Below are 18,838 nucleotides of genomic sequence, written 5' to 3'. Positions count from 1 at the left end.
AATTGCTGCACAGTTGGGGAATGACACATACAAGAGATGAGAGAGTGGTGACTTACAGTGTGAAAAGTATTAGGAATGGAGAAATTAACTGTGATGTTAGAACAAAGGGGGTCTCGTTTTGGCAAAGATTGGGCCATCCATACAGTTTTTAAACATTACTACCTCTGTTAATGCCTTACTTTCTTGAGGATCTAGGCTTTGCATGCATTCCTAGCAGGGCTGGTTTGGCCAAGCCTGCTCAAAAGCATCAAAAAAGCTATATCTAGCCCTTAATGCATCTCCTAGACATCATCTTTTAGTAGCGGTTTACATGGAAACAATATAAGGAGTTGCTATTTGCTAGGAAAAAGGATCTACAGGAGGAGGTTTGGTCTAAGTTGGAGGAGGCCCCCCCACCAATAACTGTATCTTGTTTTGGAAAACTCAGCCTTTTCTGAGAAAAACACAGCCCCATATCTTGCCTTGCCGGTATCAATGCATGCATGGGTCGGTCATTTTTCAAGCATTTTTAGTTCTCCACCCACATTAGATCCCGCAGGTAAGAATTTAACTCAACTGGGCCCAACTAATACTGAGTACAAGCCTTTTGAGCTCACTTTAGATGAAGTCACAAGGGCCACTGAGAAGAGTGCTAGAGGGAAAGCTGCAGGACTCGATCGTGTCCTGGTTGACGTGTATAAACATTTGATTCATGAAAAAAGGGATAAAGGAGGGTCCAAGGGAGAGTTTATAGACCTGTTTATTGAACTAGGGTTTTTCACCAGGAGTGGAATCCTAGAGGATGAAGCATGCCACCTTTGGGTGGGTGAAGGATTACGTCCTGAAAGGGATTATCCCACAGTTTTTGTGTTTTATTTTCCAGTATCTCTGACTGTTTATCTCACTATTTTAGACCCAAGGATTTCTGTGCTGTTTATATGTATAAACATTTGCCTAACTTATGGGCACTGATCCTGACACAAGTACTAGATGGGGCAGCAAATTGACATATTCCTACAAGCGGGGCAGAGTCATTGGCAATCACGTTTTCTAAAAAGGGCTCCAAAGGTGACTTCAAATGCTACCACCCCATTTACCGCCTAGACTTCTCTGCCAAGATTCTGGGTTGAGTAATCTTGGAAAGGTTAGAAGATTGGACTGAGGCCAACAGTGTGCTGACAATACGGGTTTAGGAGGGGTTTGAGAATGGTTGAACAATGTGTCTACCTGGACCTTCTCATAGCGAAATACCCACAGGGCCAAGCCCAGCAATCTACTTTTATGTTTTCTTGGCTTGTCAAGTGCTTTTGATTTGGCAAATCACACAATTTTGTGGCAGACCTTGTCCTCTATGGGTATACTAACAGAAATGGTGATCTTATGATCTCCGCTATATAAGAACCTACTAGGAAGGGCGCACTTCAGACCTAAAGGGGAAAGTGCACCACCATATAATATTCAGAGATGAGTTAGGCAGGAGTATGTGTTGGCATCTTTCTGTTCTCCTTGTATATAATTAGAGAGGACAGACTGCTCCAGGGCGTGGCCACTGAGCTACCACGCGTAGATTGAAGGGCAGTTCTGGTCCTCCTCTAAGTGGACAATGCTGTCCTACTGTCTAGGACAGCTAACGGCCTGCAATGTTTAATGAACAGCTTCTCTGAATGTGAGGAGGTGAGAGAACTTCAAATAAACCTGAAGAAAATGTATACAATGATCTGTGGAGAGGGCACGTATAAATCATGAAGTCACTACATCAATGGCACGCAAATCAAGAGGGCCACATTGTTCTCCTATCTGGACATGCTCTTCATTTCTAGCGGTTCCTGGATTAAGCACATAGAAGGTAACAGGCTACAAATGGTGTGGGCATTTTTAGGTTTGCCTCCAGGTTGGGTTGTAAACCAATCAGGAAAACTGTTTCAATCTATAGTGTTAAATTTACATCAGTAGCGTCTTACTGTAGTGGGCTCTGTGTGTATGCCAAACATACTACTCCCCAAACTCAAGAGAACATTTTCTTTTGCTAAGTCTCGCTGTTCCACAATCCACACCAGTGGTTATAGTACATAGGGAGTTGGGACTGCCGCACCTGGAAGACCTTTTATAGACGAAACCTGTACAGTTGTGGCATTCTATTTGTTACAAAGTGGAGACCGGGTTCACAAAAACAATCATATTAGATTGCTTAAGACTGGCTAAGGAGTTGAGAATTCTATGGCTCTCGCGCACTTCCAGAGAGTTTGCTCAGCTCAATGGCCCTCTGTCTCTAGATAGTCCAGCCAGTATATCACATTTCAGTAAGAGGGAACTGAAGCTTATGCTACTTAACAAAATCTCTGTTGTCAGGCATGCTGTCTCCCTTGGGCCCACTGTAGCTGCATATCTCTCCGTGACACCAAATAAGGGGCTACAGAAGTACTTGCTAATTACATCTTATCCAACACCACTTTGTCCTGACGCGATTACCCCTGGACACAGCCCATGTACTGGTGGCCTTCCCTAAAATGAAGCAATGGCTGGAGGGTACAGTAAAATGTTTGTGTGATGGGAGATCCTCCCAATCCACTTTGCACTTATTATATTTTGCGCTTTTTCTTTCGATATTTGAAAATGTGATCTTAAGCCTCTATTTATAGCAAACATCAGGAAGCCATTTTACTTTTTGGTCCTTGGGGGACTCAAACATGTGTTTCCAAGTAGCCTCCTTTACATGGAGAGCAATTTGCATTAGGAAACACACGAACCGTATGTAACAAACTTCTCCCATCTTGGGTAACTTATGGATTCTCATAGCCTAAGGGGCTTATTATGAGTTTAGCGGTCTGTGTCTAGGACCGCCAACATGACAGTCCCAGAAAGACCACCAAGCAAGTGGTGCAGCTGCCTGCTAGATTACGACTTCAATCCAGGGCGAGCGGTGCATTGGCAGTCTCACCAAGAGCCTACACAGCATATCGCCGCTGTGACAGTGCATACTGCTCATCTGTGCACAGTGTGGCATGCACTATGTTGTGCATGCCACACAGTACACGCACGATCATGCACTTGTGGGGGGGCACATCTTGAGCACCTGCACCCACCCCCATGGGCAGTTTTGCACTTGGACCCTGTTGGGGGACCCCTCCTTGCCCTTCTGCCAGCTTTTTCATGGCAGGATCACTGCCATGAAAAGGCTTGCGGAAGGGCAAGTCGTTATATAGAGGCGGTGCAGGGATAGACACCACCTAAATTCCTCCCCACTTCACACACCGCCAGATCCGGGATCCTGAAGGTGCCAGCAGTGTTGTAGCGGGCTGCTGGCAATCCGACCACCGCAATTGTAATACGGTGGGCAGACCGTGGAGGTAGGGCCGCCACCATGAGTACGGTGGTCCTAGGTCTGCCGTACTCGTAATAAGGCCCTTACTGTTCACTTTTGGAAACTGAACTAGCAGGCTAATCTCTTTATTTCACATCACCATAGCGGACCCTAATTAGAGGTTTTTGTTCTGGGGAATTTCTACTTTATTCTTGCCCGTCTTTTCCTTTTGAACACAATAAATTCATATGAAAGGTTAATTAGCATAATAACTGCCACATGGGATTTTAGGCACCTTGCACTTTATGGTTGCCCTACTAGAATTAGTCATGCACACATCAAGTCTAGTTGCATGCCCATGAATTGGCCTCCCACACAATTCATCCTGCACTTTAGCCACCTTGTATACCATTCTCGGGTACTAGGCAATACGTTTTATTACCTCTAAAGTAATTAATCTTTAGACTACACAGCAAGCCGTGCTTATTTATATAAAATGTATATACAATATTAGCTACTTTCGCTGACAAATATACATTGGTTGCATGGCTCCCAGAGAAACGTTCCAGCTTACTTTTCTTGATGTATTTTAGCACTGAGATTTTATGATGTTTAAATTCGTTTTTATTTATTTTTAACCTAATTTGTTCATTGGATTCTGTGATATATATTTATTGTTAGATTACTTTTCTCTTGTTATATAAATGTGTCTTTTATGGACTCTTTTACCAGACTAAAGCTCTTTGACTTGACACAGATTAGGCACCATTCCATACTTAGTATTCGTATTGGTGAAGGATTTAGATTGAGAACAGGAAGCAATGGCACTCTGGCATGTACGCTAGAAGTGTGTGATGAAGATAAAAATGCACGGTGCAGAACACGTCAGGGGAACAAACCCAAGTGAAAAACCCCTGCAAATGTGTAGGTAAAGGACTACACAGTAAATATAGAACAAAGTCCTGTGCACACGTATACAGATAGTGGTTTTCGTGTCAAAACCAAAGACACAGATTTCTGTTAGATGAAATTACGAACATCGACATCAGAAGTATCTTAGATGGGGATTTAATACCAATCCAGATGAATACCAAGTGAACAAACCAGCCACACGTCTTTCGTCACAACGTGGTACAATTGTGACTCTTCAGGGCTGTATGTGTGGCAGAATCATGGTGGATCGCGGTACCGGTGAGAATTCCGACCCGGTGTGCGGCACGGGTTAATCAAAATAGAAACAGGCGGGAATAGGCAAACAACCTTTCCCTACGTCCACAAGTTAAGGGACGTAAACGCAAAAAGACGGATGCGTCTATAGGAATGAATCTATGTTCCAGAATCCTGGTTGTAGGATTCACGAGTCCTGTCTGGGCTAGTGGAGCGTTGTGACGAAACACGTGTCAGCTGGTTTGTTCACTTGGTATTGATCTGGATTGATATTAAATCCCCATCTAAGATACTTCTGATGTCGATGTTCGTAATTTCATCTAAAAGAAATCTCTGTCTTTGGTTTTGACATGAAAACCACTATCTGTATACGTGTGCACAGGACTTTGTTCTACCATTCCATACTTACTTCCCTTTGGGCTTTAGGGAGATCACACGTCTCAAATTTCTTGAAGTGCTTAAGATCATCCCCACCGAAATTTCACAGTTGAGCAGACAGGGATAGATTTGGATGTGGAGAGAATGAGCATATAAGAGTACTTAATGGCTAAGAAATGGGAAAGGTCGAATGATTGCAGCTATGGGGTGTCTCCGGGTTTCGGGAAGGGGGAGTGCACCAGAGGTTGGAGTATTAATTCGAACGAGGTACAAAACCATGGCAGAAAGCTTTCCTCATCGGCCATCGATTGCAGGGGAGATACTGGTTTCCTGAAAATTGCAACAAAAACATGTAATCCTAAAAAACTGCCCACGTATTTGAAACTTAAACTTTACACAATGTATGGCTTAATCTATAATTTAGATGTGTGCAGGGTGTTCTAAGGTGTATCTGCAAAATTTGACAAGCATAAATCCATTATAAATGCGAATTTGGACAATATATGTATGTAGTGACGTGAAATAGTCAGCAAAGCTAGTACAAAGCACATGTGTTGTTGTTTACTTGCTCAAATGTTATAATCAAACAGTCTTTTATGCTTGTATACTTCGTATTTTTTTTTGTTGTTGTTCTTAAATGGACTTGAATGTCTCAAAGTATTTGAAAACTAAAAACTAAAAGCCCACTTTGTGTGATGGAACACCTGAACAAACCTTAACCAATGTACTTGTCAATGCAAAACACCATTTCGCAACACAGGGATATAAGATGGATCTAGCTACTTTCGGCCAAGCAGTTCATTTTTTCAAGAATACACTCCAATAGTTTCCCCTAGTGCTCTTTAAAGCCACTGTTAGAAAACGCAGCAATGAAGAATTTGACTGACGTAAATAAAGTCTGAAACTATAATTAATGTTTCAACGAGTGCAGACAACACTTAAAAAGATGAAGTCACCAAAGAACAGAAACACGTTAGAATAGTTAAGCAGGGACAGACTTACACTGGCCCAAACTCAACACATCATAGGAATATTTTTTTGCTAAAAAAAAAAAACTCAATATCTACAGAGAAAAGCTCACCAAAGTAGACAGAGTATTTGGCATCATTTGGTGGTATTTTATGAACTTCATTGCTTTTTCATAAAGTCCCAACAAGGTAATTGCAAACTGCACATGAGGTGGGCAGCGGATTTGCATTTTTAAAAAAAATATCATTGTAGACGGATAGGACTAGTGCCCAATCCCACGACCATGGAAAGTAGACACAGCGCTTAGCAACTATTCTCTACCGTGCAATCTAACTAGGAGAGCATGGGGGCACAACACCCACTCCTCTTTACACAGTGAACCTTGAGTGTAGGGGGTTATGTCGGCAAAGGACCACCCTATGGTCAACCACTACTGTTTCTGGCTGAAAGCTGTTCTCTGTGGGTTACGCCCTCAAGGAGGACCAGACTGAGACCCTGCGTCCAAACCAGAGGAACTGCGGAGGGCACAGAGGCTTACGGAAGGCCATGCCCAGTGCTCAACCCCTGCTGGGCCCGGGGGAAGGCTGCGCTCAGTGGCTATGCCCACACAGTGCTTGGCTGCATGGCTGCCCAGTGCTCAAACCCCAATGAACATGGAAGAATTCGGAATTTATAAATGTCAAGCCATGTGTGATATCTACAACATAATGTGTAAGATGATGAGCGGAGCTGGGGTGAGTTTTGGTTGTGCTGCTAGCCGTAAGAGGTGAATTTCTGTGGAGTCTTAGTTTTTAATTCAAAGCCAGGTCATCCTTCCACCGGAGGAAAAGAGACTGTTTTAATATTCGTTTCCCTTCTACGTTCTTAAACAATAACCTTCCGTTAAAAGAGATTTTTTTTCAGTGAGCTTATAAACTATTTTTGAAATACCTAAAAACGAATTATGTGCGATCTTCAAATAGTGCACACATTTCTTTTTCCACTTGCATAATCCTCGTAGCTTGGCTGGCGAGGCAGTGGAATCTACCTATCTTTACTGTCTTGCGTGAGATCACAGTGGAAAACATTACCAGCTTGGGGTTTCCTGTTGCACAAGCCACTGAACACAACTGATACCTGAGGGAAAACGAAAGCAGCACCTACAACATGCATGCACGCAGCGCACGCAGCGCACGCAGGACGCGCTACGAACTCACCAGCGGGTCACGTTTTCCTCCCTGCTGCTTCTCTGGGCTCTCAAAGCCAACATTCTGTGGAGAGAGAAAAATGCAATTTTAGACGGCGCTGGAAGAAGGTGGCTGCGCAACACAATGAACGTCGGGGGGATGGTAATGAAATCGAAGCTCCATTCAATGACACCGGTTATGGATAACGACACAGAGCGGGTTCTTCGGCATGCCAAACGAAATCAAATGCTAATCTTTCCTCTCAGCCCTTACTGTATGACCAGGCGGAGTGGCTGCATTCCTACACACCTCTCGGGACGGCAATATGGCACAGTGGGGGCATATTCTGCTAACCGCATAAAACGTCAGATCATCCCCTATGTTTCTTACATTATGCAGGGGAATGTGCAGCCATTCTCTTATCCCGGACCAAGGTTGTCACAAAATAAAATACTGCACAATATCGCATTACATTTCTCAGCAAACCGCATGCCTGGCCTGTATTACGAGAGCTCGTACTTGCACGCGAAAGTAGCCAGCAGCTGCGCGCGAGACACGAGACATTAAACAGCTCTACCCAAAAATGAAGTGAATATTCGATTGCATCGGCGCCAGTGAGAACAAAACAGGAGCAAGTGCACGAATAAACCTATAAAGAGGAAAACAAGGCCTCAATGGCTGTTTTAAATGCAAGTTTTATTTAAGCAGTCATCTTGTGTTTTGGTTGTGCACCCTGCAGCTTCCACATTCCTCGCTCTGTGACGACAGGAAATGTCTTGAGTAAAGAATGCGCGAGCTTGGTCCTTAAGACTGTAAAGTCATCAGGGAGAATTATTCAGTTAGCAATCCCTCGCTCTGTGAAATGTAGCTGTGCCGCAGGCTCGGCTCGGCTTTGACATCGGTGCTGTCTGCTACAGATCACAAGCTCTGGCAAGGTGAACGTGAGGGTGGCATAGAGTGCTGCTAAAGTTGGTATGGGTAACCTCGTTTATTTACACTTACTATAAATGGCATATTAGGATATCTCTCATTCTGTCAGGTTCATGTACTATGTAAATACTGGCCCACCATAACTTTCCGGTGAAGTGCATAAACTGAATGACGATTTTGACCCTCTACTTCAGAGCTGTGTGAGCATGCTCCATGGTGAGGGTTCAAAAGGCAGCAAGACAGCTCAGTGGCTTACAGCACCAGAGGCCTCAAGGCAGCTGGTGGGCTTCATTACCAGGAATACCACAGCATATCAAACTGACTACTGCAAAAATGTTTGTGAGTAACAACCAACGGAAAGCTAGGCATGTTGACGAGAAGAAAATACCACAGTTTAACACCAAAAAGGGTCTGGCAGCCACCCCTCTCTAACACCTCTTCCCTCACCCCTACTTAGAAGCTCACTGAAGCCTTCGTCCAGGCGGTGAGGGGGCGGGGGGGGGGGGGGAAGGGGGCTGACATCAGCTGCTCACTTCTTAGCATGGAGGAGTAGGGTCTCCTTCATGAACGGGAAAAAAATAATATTAATTTCTGTGTAGAATCATGATACACGGAGTTACTTTCATAAGCTATTGTCGAAGTACCAGGACGTGTCTCTACAACCCCGTTAGAGAAGATACTGGCTAACAGCACTAAATAAAGAAACCTATATTATTTAATACTTGAGAAACAAGAGAACAGAAGTACTGCACAGTAGCCATTCTCAAAGTTGGTTGACTATGTGCTATATCATTTTGAAAGCTTTAGCGGTAGCAATGAATAGCAAACTCCCAGATACCTCTGGACGCCCTTAGCATGCTTGGTGGCCAGGTAGAGTCAGGTCTGCCAATCATAAGTCCCCTCACCTGCAGAACTGCACAAGTCATCATGAGTAATGCAGGAACATGGCAGACTTTGCAGGTGCTTGCAAAGACTAAGCTTCAACAGTCAAACAAACATTACAAATGAACTCTACTGGTTACTGTTTAAGTTGAAGTACGAGGAATCGAAACAAACCTTGAGATTTGATAATCATGGGGCCTATAGTGGTCATAGCAGAGACAACAGCAGCTGTAGAGACACGCAACTAAGGTAAATATTATTAAGAACTAAAGTCTAACAGATGTATAAAGTGACAAACAGCAGACGCTTGCATACATTTGTTGCTTCTATTTTAAAATGTATGTCAAATTTATAGTAGATAAAACTTAACTTCATTCCTATTACTACAGTAAGAACCAAGAAAATATTTAATGGAGGCTTCTTCAAAACAAAAGCACCATCTTCAAAACCAACTTGATCGTTTACAAAGTCATCCAAAGCAGCACCCTCGCGTGCAGACAAACTCGCCATCTCTGGTGGTTCTTGGCACACCCGCAGCCATGACACCACCAGATTGCAGACTAAACGTGTAAAACATTTTTTTAAAAAGATCTCAGGCCTTTCCTTCTCTGCACACATGACCAGAAGCAACATCCATGCACCCATCAGAACAACCCCAACTCATCTCCAATTTAGGAAAGAGTTAAAAATTCACCTCTTTAAAGAACACCCAGTCACAATCTATTAACCATCCACAGCTAGCTTCCTGTTCTATTACTTGTTGACTTTATGCTCGTCTTAGACAATGTACAGCGCTCTGTTGCCATTTGGCTAGGTGTGCGCTATAGAAATACCATATACATACATACAAAGGACCAGAGATTACTCAAATCAGTATTATCTCTAAAAACTGGTAAACTAACCACTGGGCAATAAAGACAAACAACAATCTTAAGGCAAAGGGGTTTGATCTTGTAGGGGGAATAGGTATATGCTGCCCTGAAAGAGTTAATTTTCCACGCTGTTGTCACTGCAGGTTCCACAGGTGGTGTGTAGAAAGTAGTGGTCGGTCAGGCAGATGTGGTACCTCCTGTTGGATACCACAATAGCTGAACTCTTTGGTATATCAGGTTGAATTGGATGTGTTAGGAAGTCTTTCTGAGGTGTTCTGTTGGATGTCAGTTTGTGAAATGTTATGGTGAAAGGAGCTGTTGCGAGCAACAGGACAGTGGCGGCTGGTGGAATTTGAAACTGGTGAGGCATATGCAGGATGAATCAATGTATGCGAGTGAGCCCGACGGCAGTAAGGGGAGTTCGGGAACCCCCCTTACTGCCATCAGGAACCGCCGTGAAGAAATTTTTTACAAATTGGCATCTTTTTGGTGCGATTTTCAGCACTATTTCTGTGATAAATGGACTAAAAATTCAGTTCTAGGCATTCATAAAAGAAAAATCCTACATTATTTCAGAGAATTTCTGGGTTGCCAAGAAAGTGACTTCTGAAGACGGCTAGGGTACTAATCAAGACTGCTTTGGCTCTACCCTTTCCAATAGAAAACACTAGTTAGCGACGTGAACAAGTTCAATGGACAAACCTGGGGTCTAGAGAGAGTCCCTCTCCTGAGAAAGAAATTTTAAAAAGATTGGCAAATAGTGCATTTTAAAGCAAATGAATGCAGCGATAAAGTAAGGCTTATTGAGCAGTGGGAATGTATAGTCTTGAAATATTAAACACATTAAAAACTGCCCCGTATCTTCTTGCATTAATTTGCTCAACAGTTACTGTAATATGTAAATTGTTCTGCATGACAACTTTAGCCCTTTAAAATGTATGCTTGCCCAGTGTCTTGCACTGCATGCAGCATTAACTTTTGAAAAATATGCTCTAACCAGCCTTCGGGAAGCACCCACAGCTGCTGGCTGTAACCAGTCATCTAGAAATATGTGCAGACAGGTCTTTAAGTGAGATGAAAAAAGTGGGTGCTCCCTATAAAGGTACATGCCAAATACATTTCTGTGATTCCCATAGTGTGCCATCGGACTGGTATTTTGGTTTCTCTCTGAGATGTAATTTTATCCAGATAAAGGGCACAGCAACTGACATACGCCTAAAGCCTGTCAGTATGATTGGCTTTGTCACTGGGTGTTAGCTGTTTAAGATAATGAGTAACAACGATTTCTCATAAATAATTAACATTGAAAATGTTTAAATTCTGAACTTCTGAAATAGTGAGTCTGTGAATTAAATAGCATGGAGGCCTGTGGAAAGAGTTTTGGCATTCAATTATGTGTACTTTATGTTAGATATGTATCCTCTTTTTCTCTGCATAGCTTGTCCATCTGCACATCTTCAACCCCCTCTGTTTCCTCTTCAGCATGCTCTTTTAATCTTTCCCGAATGCACTTGCTCAAATTTGTCACTTAAGGGCCCCCAACATGCACTGCACTCCCTCAAATATAAGCACCTTAATTTCTCTTACTTTTGCCTTGCAAATATTTTGACATCAGTGTAGCCCCTTCACACTCATTCACGCACATTTCCACAGAATTTCAGTTGCAAATGGAATACACAAACATTGTTCTGTGTGCTCTGCAGAGAGGCCAACCCACTGACAGGCACTTCGTTTGGCTTTAGCCTTAGTGCCTGCGTGCTCAATCAAAGCCCCTCGTAAACACCTGGCATGGCTCAAGCCTCAAAGTATGCACAAAAACAAATCCAGATAAACAACATTATAAAATAGCTAACTTGTGTGGAATGCAAGATTAAGTAAACATGTAAAATGGGTTTAGTGCCCTGTGGTGAGCGAGCATAGCGAACAAACCAGATTGCCATACAGGGAATTTGGGGGGGGTTCTTCCCTGAGAAAATTCTGCTTAAAAATACACCCTTTGCACACTTTGTTTTCAAAGATTAGAAAGCAAGAAAGTTAAGAAAGCAATTGTGAACGTGTAGTTAAGACGTCAATAAAGAGATCAATAAAGAGATTGAACCCTGTACTGAGACCGCCTCTGGAGCCAACATGAACTGAACCTGAATTTACATGCCTGGGAAACCTAACTCACCCTGTCTACTGGCACTGCTTACACACAGGCATGCCTCGCGCTGACTGAAGCTACTCACATTACTACACCCATCAATTAAGAGATTCTGAAACCAACTTCTCACAGCAGAAATGCAAGATAAACGTGATGATGGCGTCGAGGAAGATTGGTTAGCTCGCCACCTTGAACAGGAAGCAGCTCAGAGCTCGACAGTTATTTTCAGAGATGTGAAAACTTGCGCTTTGAACCCGCACTTCCCTCAGCAAGATCTCAATGAACGAGAGTCCGTCAAAAGACATCATTTTGTTCTTCATGGCACTGTCTACAAACCCTGTCACTCCAAGACACCGTCAGTACACGGCGCTGCCGCTTCCCCACGTGTGCCCTTCTAACACAGAGAGAAATGGCGATTGCCTGTCCCTCCTCCCCCGACATTCATTTTTATCAGCACCCTTTGATTTCTTCCACTGTAGGTAAATGAGGACAAGCAGTAGATGTTGCATGTCCCTCCAAGCATTTCCAGTATGTGCAGACCTACCACACCACCAACAAATCTCAACATTTAAAACTGCCAGCCTTTAAACCTCTTAGTCAACACTCTCAAAAATAGGTCAAGTGATAGTTTATTGACAGATATCGGAATGCATGCGCTACTGCAGCAGACAGAAAATTACGAGACACAGTTACTTCATGAGGAACTCTAGTCTGAATGGGTCTGATGAGGGAATTAGAAAGAGATTAATTTAATAATGTTGTTACACACAAACTACGGCACTCGAATGTGGCTCAGGCATCGTCTTTAATAATCACAAATGTTTAAAACTTTTATACCCTGCTACTACCTGATTGGACGCAATCTCCCCCGTCTGCTTTTTCACCTGACCAGACCAAACAGTTATGTTCTTGGTGATTTTGTGCCGCGAAGGAACAAAAGGGCAAATGCTGCGTGTTACAGAACTAACTCCAGAAAAATTAAATATGTTAACTGTTAAGTACCACATCAAATCCAAAGTCACACATGATTCGGGCAGCAGGGCAGCCCTTTGACGAGGCTGCCAGCCCTGTTAACGACGAGCCTTCGCTCCTTCTTAGAAGTCCTTTATTCTGTCATCCGAGCGATTAATCGCTCGGATTAAAGAATAAAGGACTTGGCTAAGCAAGCACGGACTGGGCGCAGGCCTGCACAGTCTCGCCTATGGCTATCAGGCCAGAACTTCAACACCTCCAGTCCAGTCCTGCTGCCACTAGGCCTGCAGGGCATATAGGCTGTACCTCAGTCGCGGCACGCAATACTCGAGTCGCGGGGGTGGGGGCCGACTGGGGGAGTTTTAATAAAAAATCAAATAACTTACCTGACCGTGACCAGTCCGCGCTGCCTCTGCAGCTCCGCGCCGCCTCTGCTTCTGTTCCTGGGCCAGTCCCGCCTTCTGCACAACAACCCTCATGCAGCCAATCCAGATGCTGCATTAGCAGCACCAGGATTGGTTAGGGCATGGAGACGGCCCGCCCATTAGGAGACCAGGGGCGGCTGCATGAAGCAACCCTCGGCCTCTGGTCCCCCCTCGCTCTCCCATGGTTGTAGGTGGCTGGCATGGAGTGCGCAAGTTCGGGCTGGTCATAAAAATGACCAGCCCAAAATCAAGGATGCGCACACTATTTCAAGCGCTGCTGTTAGCCTGTCACTCAACCCTTGCTGCCGCAGCCAGCCCCGCCCCCTCCCCCTTCAGCGGCTGATTGCCTGAGACTGCCAATGCCGACTGCGAGCGGAGCGACGATCGGCGAGCGACTAGTAGTTAACTTATTATTCATTATCTGAACTACTTCTAGTTGCTTGCCGCTTGCGCGACTGGGACCATGCGGTTAGTGGGGCAACACCCCAGCGCCCCAATTGACGCACCGCCCCTGCAACAGGATAGCCAAACATGGCATATCTGAGCCTTCTTCGATCAATACTTTGTTGAAAGCTTGAATGTTTGTTGCCACATGTGCAGTAGAATTCATTGCTGCTTGGTAAAAAGCTTTTAGGTTTCTCAAAGGCTTACAGACATCTAAACACCACCACCCTAGGCAGAGGGGCGGCAGATAGCTGGGAGTTTTAATCAAACAGCGTAATCACAGAAAGTCCAATGATCCAGATGGTAGCATCCACAGAGGCTATGCAGCCTTTACTTAATAAGGGATACTGTCAAATTAAGGGCATTTTACCAGATCAACGAAGTAACTGTTGAAGCAATGGCCTAAGTTAGTGACGAGCAGGAGCTCTGTAACTATTTAAAGGTAGGAATAGTGCCTGTGGCTCTCCATTTACTTCAAATAAGGGGGATAAATCATTGGAAAAACAATTCAAAGTGTCAGCCCAAGATGAACCTACATGACAATTTAAAGCGCCAGATTCCATTTATATCATCTAAAGCCAAATTTTGAGGAGAGGCTAGGACCCAAGCCCCTTTGATGCTGAAAAGGGTCACAGAGATGTCAAGCTCCAGTCAGGTCTTGCCTCAAAACCTAGCCTGACTGGCACCCTGCACTTGAAAGAGTGAGAGTGGAAGGGCTTGGTAGTATGTTACCTTGACTGAAACATACTGGTCCCGCATGTCTCCCGTTACCCTCCTGCCTCCATCCCTCTATTTTTGAAGACCCCAGACACCCTTGCTATTTTTTATTCACCTGAGGTGGCATTCTCCTCTCCTCCTGTCTCACTTAATGTGTTTTTCAAATGGATACAAGGCTTTAACAACAGGAGATATTAGAATCACTCAACCACAAGGAGAAAGTCTCTTTGGGAACATAAAGACATAATGCAGGGATGTCCTCAAAGCAGCACTGCGTTGACATCGAAGGAGAACGCGTCAGTTCGGACCATCGCAAAGCAGGTGATGCATGTTTTTTTTTTTTGTTTTTTAGAAAAAACAGCAGCAGGATACCATTTCAAGGCACAGGACTGGATTGGCACAGTTACAGTTGGCAGAGTCCACCAGCTGAAGCAGAGCGGAAATAAGTCTTTGGTGCCCTTGAGACTTCAGAACAGGAGGCAAGCCAGCAAGTCCTTGAAACTAGGTTCTAGGGATGTACAGATTCAGTTCCAGTCCTTCCTACCACCAGGCAAGGAGCTGCATGCTGCAGGGCAGGTATAGCAGAGCAGAAATCCAGCAAATCCAGCAGCACAGCAGTCCTTCCTGTCAGAGTGTCATCAGGTCCAGTGTATTGAGATGGTGGTGTCTGAGGCCTTTGAAGTACACAAGGCCCCTGCCCTGGCTCCAGACTTACCACAGAGGGGTATGTATCTCTGTGTGGGGACAGGCACAGTCCTATTCAGGTGCAAGTGTCAACTCCTCCCTCCCACCTAGTCCAGGAAGGCCCATCAGTCTGGTGATGGGCCATCAGGATGTGAATGTCACATTGCAGCTCCATTTGTGTGAGACTGTCTAGAGGGAATGCACAAAGCCCAGCTGTCACCCACCCCAGACATGTATTCAAAGACAGGCAGAGGCACGGAATGGTCAAAGTAAGAAAATGCAAACTTTTCAAACTTTTCAAAAATTGCATTTTCAGACTTACAATTAAAAATCCGACTTCCCCTTAAGTTGCAATTCTAAATTGTGAGTCCAGAGACACCAAACTCAAAATTTCTATCATGCCCCAACAGGAAATTACACTTATAAGTTAGAACAAGTGCATCCCAATGTTAATCTAAGGCAAGATAGGCCTTGGAGTAGTGAAAAACAAATGTAAGAGTTTTTTCACTACCTGGACATGTAAAATTTTAAAGTAGATGTCTAACATTTAAAATACACTGCACCCTGCCCTTGGGCTGTCTAGCGCCTACCTTAGGGATGACATATGTATTAAAAAAAGGAAGGTTTGGGCCTGGCAACTAGGTTAACTTGCAAGGTTGACATGGCAGTTTAAAACTGCATGCACAGGCTATGCAATGGCTGGCCTGAAACATGTTTAAAGGGCTACTGGAGAGGGTGGCACAATCAGTGCTGCAGGCCCACTAGTAGCATTTAATTTACAGGCCCTTGTCACATATAGTGCACTTTAATAGAGACTTATAAGTAAATTAAATATGCCAATTGTGGATAAGCCAATGTTACCAGGTTTTAGGGACAGAGCACCTGCGCTTTAGCACTGATCAGCAGTGGTAAAGTGCCCAGAATCCTAAAGCCAGCACAAATTAAGTCAGCAAAACAGGATGTCAGCAAGCAAAAAATAGGGGAAACCACGTAAAAGGTGCAAGGTCACACAGGGTGCCAAACGTTTTTGGTTTAGCCCTGATGAATCATTAGCTATAATCACATAAGAAGCCTTGGGTGCCCTGTTTTCACAGAGGTTAGTCAATCTGTTCCATCAGATATGGCTAGTGTAAACCCTCAGATAAACAGGTATTGAGTGCCGAGCATATTTGAGAGCGTTCGTGGTTAACCTGATGCCTAACAACAAGGGCCTAAACCCAATTAATGATTGAGCCCTGGTTCTGCAGAACTCAAGACACATAGAGAGCAATAGGTGTTCAGCCATTAACATCCTGGAGGGGTTGGGGGCAGCAAGATTGGGAACCAAAGAGGATCTAGTCTGTACAAATAATTGAATTCTTTTAAGTGTGCAATGCCAATCATTAGCAAAATAAATCCCGCCATTCTCTTTCAAATCCCTCCATAACTCATCAATGAAGCTAATAAATAACAGATTTAGGTGTCGCTTAATCAAAGACCAAAGGCAGGGCCCAGGCAGGATTCTTTACAGCATTGAGGATACTCTCTAGAAGAGAACTTGAGCCGGCTTAATCAACCCATTCACGCTCCTAACACTAACAACATACCCCTAGACCAACTCAGTTGGAATATTGCAGGTATGGTGAAGTACCTGCATACAGAAGAGACTTTAAAAATGTTACAAAAGTTCACGTCAAACCAGCTCAAGAGGCCCCATGACTTATCAAAAAGATTTGTTAAAGGCAAGTCAGTACACATTAAAGAAGTGTTTAGTTTTAAAGTGCAATCAGAGAAGTACAGCTAAGTACACTGCTGATAAAATCGTTAGATACAAGTAAGTGGGAATATTTTGATAGTACGTGCGAGGGCAAAACTTATGAAGCTGCTTGTAGATGTGTAAGTTCATAAAATCTAGTCGCGGGAGAAAAAGTGCAGCAATAGAATGATAAAAGACACAACGTGGGTCAGAGAGTCAGTGCCTAGGGTGGTGTAGTAATGGTCTTGTTCTCAAGGTTTTCGGGAGAATTCTGGAATTCCATTGTCTGTATTTTTATGTCTCTTTACGACACAAGACAGAAATTTGGCAAAATGAGAGGTTGGACTAAGATCAGTGGCTAGCACAGACTCAATTACTGCTCTTCTACATGTTCTGATTCCTCCTATTAGGAAGATTAATTTGAGCCAGTATCTACACTCTATCAGGGGGGCAGGACAAGCACATGTTAAATGGTTGATGGATTCCGAGTGGTAGTTGCATAGCCGGCATTTGATCCTGCCGTCCGGGTTCCGCCATCTCGAGGGCATGTCTAGTGTTGGTAGCTCTCCAAGCCGATATCTGATGATCTGCAATTTCACTGTTGCAGAGAAGCCAGCTGCCGGAAAGGGTTGGAAAAGCAGGCCTATAATTGCCCTCAAGACTAAAAAGCGGGTTTCAATAAGCACTGGAGGCAGAATCTTCTTGAGAACTCTCAGGTGAGCTAAACAGTTAGAAATGAGTTGAGTAGTTTGAATGGAGCAGTCTAAAACGAAAACAAACAAGATTACATACTTTTTAAATTGGTATCAGCCATTTGCCATGTTCTGGGGACACCAGTCACTTGACCAGACGTAACAAAGAGTGAGAGACTAGTGCCAGAGTTCTGTTTTAAAATGTTATGCATCCAGTCTGTGACTGCAATCATAGACAACTTAATCCTAGCCTAGACCAAGGCTGTGGCACCGTTTAGTCTTAGTTTAATTGCAGTGTCGCCAGAATATGACATCACCTGGACAATGAGTTAACAAATCAATTTAATGAGAGACACCACACAGACGTTAAACAGAATGGGATTCAGAGATGAGCTTTGTGGATCTCCACAGGTGACGTTCCAGAGTTGGTAGGTAAAAGGTGGCAGAGATACCACCTGGTAGGGGCCTTGAAGAAAGGCACGTAGACAGTACAGAGTGACATGATGTACCAAAGGCTGCTGACCGGTCTAATCGAATAAGGGCAGGAACTCCTGCCTCATCTTGATTTTTCTTCAATTGCTTCAAGACATAAACCAGAGTGATGAGAGTGCTAGTCTTGTTAAAGCACTTACAAAATACGACCCCATTCCAGTTATCATCCCAAACTAGACAAAGCAAAGTGTAACTGCTCTCAACATTAACATACAGAGGAGCTCACCAACTTCCTGACCCATGTAGTCTTTACTTCATCTACTGTTATGTATGTAATTTTAAAAAAGTGCAGGCCCCAACGCTTCTTAGAAGCACGCCACAGCTGAATGATGGTGCCACTGAATGCAGGTGTGCTAGCCAGGATTCTACCGCCCTACCTCTTTCTTCCACCTCACTACACTAACCTGTCCCTTTATCTTAGTCCTATGGGTTTTTTTAGGTCTCGCCTACGCAGCGCGCATATGTGCTGCACAGGAGGAGACCTTTAGGAATGGATTTGCTTTCTCGGCCAAAAACATGCACACTTTGCATTGCTTTCAATGGCAACGCGTGCACGTTTGGCGATTCCCTTGCGGGAGCGAGCTTTAGCGACATCTGTTTGTAATTAACTTTCAAACAGATGGTGCCCCTGCTCGCTCCCGCAAGGGAAACGCTGTGTGTGCTCTCGGCCGCACTCCCCCCACCTCTCCCATTTGTTTATTACTGTAAGTGCATGTGTTTGACTCGGGGCTCCGCCGGCGCTGAACGGCGCCTCTGCTGAGGTCATTTATCCTGTTTAAATTAAACACGCAACAAATAAATAACGCAGACTAACCCCTCAGCTGCCATTAAGTTGTTGCTGTCTGGCGTTTCACGGCAGTGAGAACTATTTTTCGCGAGGCTTAAAGTTA

At 44.1% G+C, this 18,838-nt stretch overlaps 1 protein-coding gene across 2 annotated transcripts in view; it reads right to left on the bottom strand.

Moving 5' to 3' along the window:
• ERBIN (erbb2 interacting protein) overlaps positions 1–18,838 on the bottom strand; it is a 710,320-nt gene that overhangs the window by 460,321 nt on the left and 231,161 nt on the right. For both annotated transcript variants that reach the window (XM_085631853.1, XM_085631862.1), the window contains exon 3: positions 6,991–7,044. The gene's annotated coding sequence lies outside the window, so the exon portion shown is untranslated. The remainder of the gene's footprint in view (positions 1–6,990; positions 7,045–18,838) is intronic.

The sequence above is a fragment of the Triturus cristatus genome, chromosome 2_1, assembly GCF_964204655.1.
Source record: "Triturus cristatus chromosome 2_1, aTriCri1.1, whole genome shotgun sequence".
Taxonomy (NCBI): Eukaryota; Metazoa; Chordata; class Amphibia; order Caudata; family Salamandridae; genus Triturus; species Triturus cristatus.
This window is presented reverse-complemented; position numbering and strand designations above follow the sequence as displayed.